We start from the raw sequence: 6,492 nt of genomic DNA on the forward strand, positions 1-6,492 counted from the left end.
AAGGGCGTGGCAGAGAAAGGGAATCGCCTCGGGCCCAGTGCGCAAGCGCAAGGGCGCCCTCTGCTTATATAAGGCGGTTCCGGGGTCGCGCTCGTTCTTTCGCCTTGGCTGCGCGTCCACTTTCGTTAGGCGGTGTAATCGTCTTATAGCGGATGTCGTCTTGCCCTGGGAACTCAGGTTTACTACTGTGTGTGGTAAGTGGAGAACACGCTGTTCACTTTTTTGCCGTCTCTCCTATCCGTGGCTCCCTCCCCGCCTGGATTTCCCTCTTCTGACCCTTAAATAGGCCTTAGGGTCGTGGGGGAGATGGTTTAGAGCTGGGAAGAACCGCGCCCTGCGCACAGATCTGAGGAATCCTTGGCTGGTGTAAATGATGACTTCACTTTTTTCCCCATCAGATCGACCATGTTGATGTCTTTGAACACTTTAGCCAGTTAGTTCTGACACGCCGGCCTCTATAGGCCGACCGTGCTGTTTTTCCACCTGGGAAGATGGCGATTGATGGCCTGCTTATGTTGCTTCGCAGGTTAGCGCTATCACTGGGTACAGAATGGATCTGGGACGAGGAGGTGACTGCTGGGCTTCCCAGGGAACCCGGTGTGGACATGTGCAGTCTTCGGCCTCCTGGCCTCTGGTAAGCATTTGTCTCCAAGCCTATTGTGGGAAACGCGTGCTCTGAAGAGCCTCTTGGTTTACTAGGCGAACTAGGAGAAAAAATTGAAGATTTAACGGTAGCTAGTTTTAAGTATATTTTAGGTACTAGGTGTATTCTGTATGCTTTCATTTTAATAAAATTTTAACAATACATTTTTGAGAATTGTATTGAATTGTATTTAATTCTCAAAAATGTACCTATTAGACTTGTTGAAGAAACAATCTTAAGAGAAATAATAGAGAAGTGGAGTAATTTTGTGAGTAGGTGTTAGTTTTTTTAATGCCCCCTAAAGCACATTTTTGGGTTCCATTCCTTAATGTTTGTCGATCGAGCTTTCTTGATAAGTTTTGTTTTTTGATTAGCTTTATTAGGCATTTAAGTCTTAAAAGTAAATAATGTGACTTTTTTTTTTTTTTTTTTTTTAAGAAAAGTCAAATCTGTTTCGGTTCACATAGCCACTCAAAAATTCCCAACTGCCTAACTTCTAAATTTGCTTGAGTCTGGGAATGATGCCCTTGGGGCAGGACACCTTGGACATGTTTTTAAACCTTGCTGTCCCATAGTGTTCCTTTAAGTCATGTGTTCAGTGGTGACACGTGAATATGTAACATCCTCACCTGGTTAAAAACGGTGGTTGCTTTCTCGCCTCATTAAAAGTCAGCCATTTCCACTACAACTTGCCAGTCACTGGACTGTATCAAATGTAAGCTCGGATGGCAGCAATCCTTGTTTTAGATCCTATTTTCTTACTGCCAACAGCAGGACTCAGGTGTTTAAATACTGAGTGAATTTGCAGGTATAAAAGACCAAAATCTCACTCCTGGTTCAGGGCTTTTTCTGTACAAGCTAAGAGCTTCCTACTGGTGTATATGATGACTGAACTTTTTTCCCCGACAGATCGACCATGTTGATCTAACTTAACTAAGCCAGTTTCCGTCTGATACACCTGTTTGAGCAGCTTCTCTGTCCCCTACTCCCTTGGACTTCTAGCTGATTGGAACTCATGTTTCAATGTTTTCATCTCAGGTTTACAGTTGGCTGAAAGTGGACTTCTGAATGGACCAGGAGTGGGGAAGGATTGTCCCATCTGGCTTCTAAGTACCTGTGCCCACGTGACTGAATAGATACAGGCTTTGGAGTAGGGAAGAGGTAGTAACTGCTTTTTTAAATACAGGGTTATGCCCCTTGCAGTCTTAACTTCAACTTCCTGTGACTCAGCTATGGCCATTGTAGCTGATGACATAGCTTTTTTCCCCATCAGATCGACCTTGTTGATCTAACTGAACTATTAGCCAGTTTTGTCTGATGCATTGGCCCCAGAGATCACCTCTGTTTGCTGCTTACCACTAACAGACTGCTTTCTATTTGGGTTTTTTTCGTGGGAATTGGGCTTGCTCTATGGGTGTTCTACCCCCTCAGCATAAAGGTCCTTCATCTTGCTCTTTCTGTTAACTTTTTACAGGTCAGGAGCCAGGTGTGCACCCGGGCAGTAACTTAGGTTGATTGCAGCCTAAGCTTCACGTCAGCCTGGTTCACATTCTGTCCTGTAACAGACAGGTGAGGTTTCTGCAAATGGTGTTACCAGGGTATCGACTCCCTAATAAGATGATTGTTAAGTGTACCCGCTTAGGAGTAACCTGGGGACCCAGTTCCAAGTTGGTACATAAAATGGAAGAAGTGAATCTTCAGCAGGACTGCTGACCTACTGGTACTACTAGGTCTTTCAAGAAAGGGGAAAAAAGTTAATAGTTAATTCTGCCCTGTCAGGTAATAGAAGCTCCACGTCACATTGGAGTTGGGATTCAAATTGATTGTGGATCTTGTACAAAAATTCCAGTTCCTCATACTGCTGGCTATAGGCCACCCTTACTTCAAACTGCATGGGTCTCTCTCCAGCATGGCAGCTCACTTCATGAGCCAAAGAGACAGGCTAGTATGTACCTTCTGCCCCCTGAAACACTGATTCTGTATCCTTTGGGCACTAGGTGGTGTGTCTGATGACATGTCTGAAACTTAACTCCCCATCAGATTAACCATGCTAAGGAGTAAGATTTAAGCCTGACCCCTCTGACCAAATCAGACCTTGATTGTATGCCTTTAAGTTGATGTGTACAGCCCCTTAATAAATTGCACTAACTTACTGGTTGCTTCTGTCCAGTTGGTCCATGGTATGGTATCCCCTGGCATGCCTAGTATCCTGCTTTAGTAGAAGAGGTGGGAGAAGCAATACCAACGACAGCTTGCTTCCACCCGAAATTCGTGTGGTTGCTCACTAATAGATGTGCCTCGTGGGTGGTTTGTCCCCCACTTAGGAAAAATCTGGCATGGAGAAGAGTTGGCATTAATGTCAGTGATCACTCATTACCCTAATTTAAAATATTTTACTTTGTATAAATGCATAGTTTTTGCCATTTGAAAGCAAGTTGTTGCTTTCCTGACTAAAACCATGTATCTTTCTTTTAGATTCATGTAAATACAAGAAAGATCTCTCACATAACGTCCTTGGCAACTAAGAATAGTGTCTGATGTTGGCTTATGCACTTAATATTCAGATACCCCCATTTGTTTCAAGTGTCTTATATTGTGTTAGTCCCTCTAAAGTCAGTGGAAAGACCTTTTGGTGTGGTCCTGGATTTCTCCTTGCCTGTATGTAATTGGAAAGGCTTTATTTTGAGGTTGAACATTTTGACATACAGGTACAGTTGGCTTCAGTGAGGTGCAGCCTAGTAAGAGATAGGAAGTCTCTGGGCTTCCTAGAGTCTTAACCAGATGCTCCCAGAACCTAAATAGGCACTTTACATCAGAATGAAGTACTAATTGTGATCTACCTTTTTTCTTTTTAAAGTCTTTCAACTATGGTGTTGGAATACAAGGCCTCTTGAAAAAGGTTGACCCTGTGACCCTGTGTTTTCCTGAGACAGTGTTAATGGTTGTGATTGAGTCAATATCAAGGCTATTTTGTTACCTGAGGACTGAAGAATTGGAAAGCTTGTGCCTGTTTTGAATAGTCAAGGATTATTCTTAAACTGGTAAAATTTCTAGCATTGTAGCCTATCTGGAGAAAAATAAAAAATCTTTTAAATCAAAATGTTCCTGTATTTGTTAAAGAAGAGAGAAACATTGAACAGCATTAGTAAGAAACAACCAAGTATCTGCAGAGGTCAAATTCCAAGGCAGAGGGAGAGGGGATGGAAGGCAGATCACTTGTTTACGCAGGCATTTCAGAACAGGGTTGTTACTCCGGGAGGAGGGGGTTCCCCTCCCCGGGCAAGTTAAAGGCAAGGGCAAGAAATGGGGGTGAAAGGGGGTCTTGGTGTCACAGTTCTAGGTCTCCCGTGAGGCTTACCTCGCTCTCCAGGCTCCCTGCTGGCACACTTAATCTTAATCTTCCAGGAGTACTGGGGCCCCACGCCTCTCACTCTCCTGGTGGCCCTCTACTTCCCAACCCCTAGCACCAGGAGGAACCTTGGGTGAGTCTGGTGACTGGTGGACCCCATCCGAAGGAGGGGATGGGCCCTCCCCTAGGCAGGTACTCCCAGTACTGACAAGTGGCCCTGTTACCGGGAAACATCTTGCCCTCAAGCATGCAAAGCAGGCTCTTAATATACACAATGGGTGCTGTTGAGCCAGGTGGGACTCTTGGTCAGAAATTTCCATTTTTTCCACAGTTGTGTACATTCAGTCATGGGCTATTTACAGCTAATGTATGAGATTAATCGTCATGGGGGTTGTGCTTGATAATACTGAGTATTTGTAATGCTGAGCTATGGAAAATTACAATGGCCTGAAAGCTAATCTGGTTCCATGTTGCCTCCCCTGCTCCTCCCATGCAGTTTTACATAGTGTACAAAGAAGGCATCCACACTGGGCTGTTTGTATTATGCTTTCTAAGATGGCCCCTGGTAATTGCCACCCTTAGTCTACCCATGAGCGTGCTACATTAGTGCTTCTGACGAGAAAATGCCATTAAGAGGATGTCAACAGAGATTATAAAAGACGACATTCTGCTGGTTCTCTTCCTGTCTTTCCCATTCCTCACCCTGATCACTTTAATGAAGCAAGCTGCCTTGATGTCCACATAACCAGGTGGCCTCCAGGCAATGCAGGAGCTGAGTCCTGCCAACTGACTTTGGAAGCGTATCTTTTTCACTCCTTGGTGACAACACCTGTTAAACACTCGAGAGACCCTGAAACAAGATCCACTTAATGTGTGCCTGGGTTCCTGACCTACAGAATAATGAGGTTAGATGTTTTTCAAGTCACTAAACTTAAGGGCTCATTTATCCAGCAAAAGATAAAGAGCTCAACAATTAAAAGGCCTGTTTTGACATTTTGAACATCAGCTGCAAGAACCTCCCTCAGTTTCATCAAGACGTTGAAAGCTCACTGTGGCCCCAACCTGTATTTCCAGACAATTTTGTTTTGCCTTTCATGCATTCAACTTAATGTGTCCAAACTTGAGCTGATAACCTTCCTCCCAAGGCTGCCTCTTAATGCAATCATTTCTATCCTAGGTACAGGCAACACAGTTTAGTAGCTCAGCCCAAAATCTTGGAGTTCTTGAAGGATATTTTGCTTTCATTTCCTGTGTGAAGCCATCAGCAAAACCTATTGGTAATACCTTCAGGATATATGTGAAATTCACCCGTTACCACCTCCATTGCTGCCACTTCCCTGACCTAAGCTGTCACCATCTAAGCTTTGATTGTCAGCCTCTGCTTCCACCATTGCCCCCGGTCATCTCATGCAGCCAGAGAAATCTTGAAAATCAAATATATGCCTCTGCCCTGCCCAAAACCTTCCAATGTCTCCCCACCTCTAAAAGCCAGAGTCAATGGCCTGCACCATCTTCCTCTCTCTCCATCTCTGGCCTCACCTGCCTGTCTTCTCTCCATATCCTTCAGCCTCCTAACTTCTGTCACTTTAGATCTTTGCACTTGCTGTTTCCTCTGCCTGGAATGACCAATGCAGCTCCCCGCATCCCCACCTCCAGATCTCTGCATGGTCCCCTCTTTTGTTTCAAGCAGGGGTTTTACTCAAATGTCACCTTCCCTGGGAGACTATCTAAAATAATTTCTGCCCTTTCAATTACCTTACCTTGTATTTTTCATATTACTTGTCACTGCCTAAGAGTGGCTATATATGTATGGTATATATACATTGTATGTATATTTAGCATATCTGTTTATCATCTGTCTACCATCCTCCATTAAACCAGGACTACATGTAGGTAGCAACTCTTCCTCCTGTTTGTCTTTGACATCTCCACAGCCGGGCACATGGTAGGAGGCCACTCAAGAAATAACCTGTTAAATGAAGGAATGAATCAGACACTTGCCTTGTGGCCATACTGTGCTAAGCCAAGGCACTGAAGTGTACATTTTGTTACTCATCACGACAGCCCTTGTGAGGAGAGAACTGGTGTGATGCTTATGACGATTTACAGATGAGGATGGAGACTCAGACAGCCACTGTTCCCAGCTCTAAATAAGAGAACTGGGTCAAGAATTCTGAATTGTTTGACTCCAAAGCGCCTTCTTTTTTCTCTCCAACTTACTGCCTTCTACTAGAACAAGGAGTGTTTTCTGTTCTCTGCATTCCCTGCAGTTTCTAGAGCTATTTCCTGTACACAGTAGATGCTCAACAAGACAAAAATGGGCATGACAACATTACCTTCTCTTCTTACCTACTGTGAGGATCAAATGGGATGTCAAAACAGCATTTGGTGTTCAGTCAGTAATGTCTATCTTCATCTGAGCAAAAAGGAACAAACTAGTGATACAACCAACAACTGGGATGACTCCAAAGACATTATGCTGAGTGAGAGAAACCAGTCT

At 44.1% G+C, this 6,492-nt stretch overlaps 1 long non-coding RNA gene and 3 other non-coding genes across 4 annotated transcripts; all 4 read left to right on the forward strand.

The window, feature by feature from the left end:
* Positions 1 to 37: 37 nt before the first annotated feature.
* On the forward strand, positions 38 to 3,743 carry LOC118920726 (uncharacterized). Its single transcript, XR_008997999.1, has 5 exons — positions 38 to 194; positions 527 to 634; positions 1,682 to 1,804; positions 2,118 to 2,212; positions 3,501 to 3,743. It is a non-coding gene; the product is annotated as an uncharacterized LOC118920726 (long non-coding RNA).
* LOC118920988 (small nucleolar SNORD12/SNORD106) lies at positions 361 to 453 on the forward strand. Its single transcript, XR_005028146.1, has one exon. It is a non-coding gene; the product is annotated as a small nucleolar SNORD12/SNORD106 (small nucleolar RNA).
* LOC118920989 (small nucleolar SNORD12/SNORD106) lies at positions 1,515 to 1,605 on the forward strand. The gene has a single exon (XR_005028147.1). It is a non-coding gene; the product is annotated as a small nucleolar SNORD12/SNORD106 (small nucleolar RNA).
* On the forward strand, positions 1,879 to 1,970 carry LOC118920987 (small nucleolar SNORD12/SNORD106). Its single transcript, XR_005028145.2, has one exon. It is a non-coding gene; the product is annotated as a small nucleolar SNORD12/SNORD106 (small nucleolar RNA).
* Positions 3,744 to 6,492: the final 2,749 nt, after the last annotated feature.

Source organism: Manis pentadactyla, chromosome 5 (genome assembly GCF_030020395.1).
Source record: "Manis pentadactyla isolate mManPen7 chromosome 5, mManPen7.hap1, whole genome shotgun sequence".
Lineage (NCBI taxonomy): Eukaryota > Metazoa > Chordata > Mammalia > Pholidota > Manidae > Manis > Manis pentadactyla.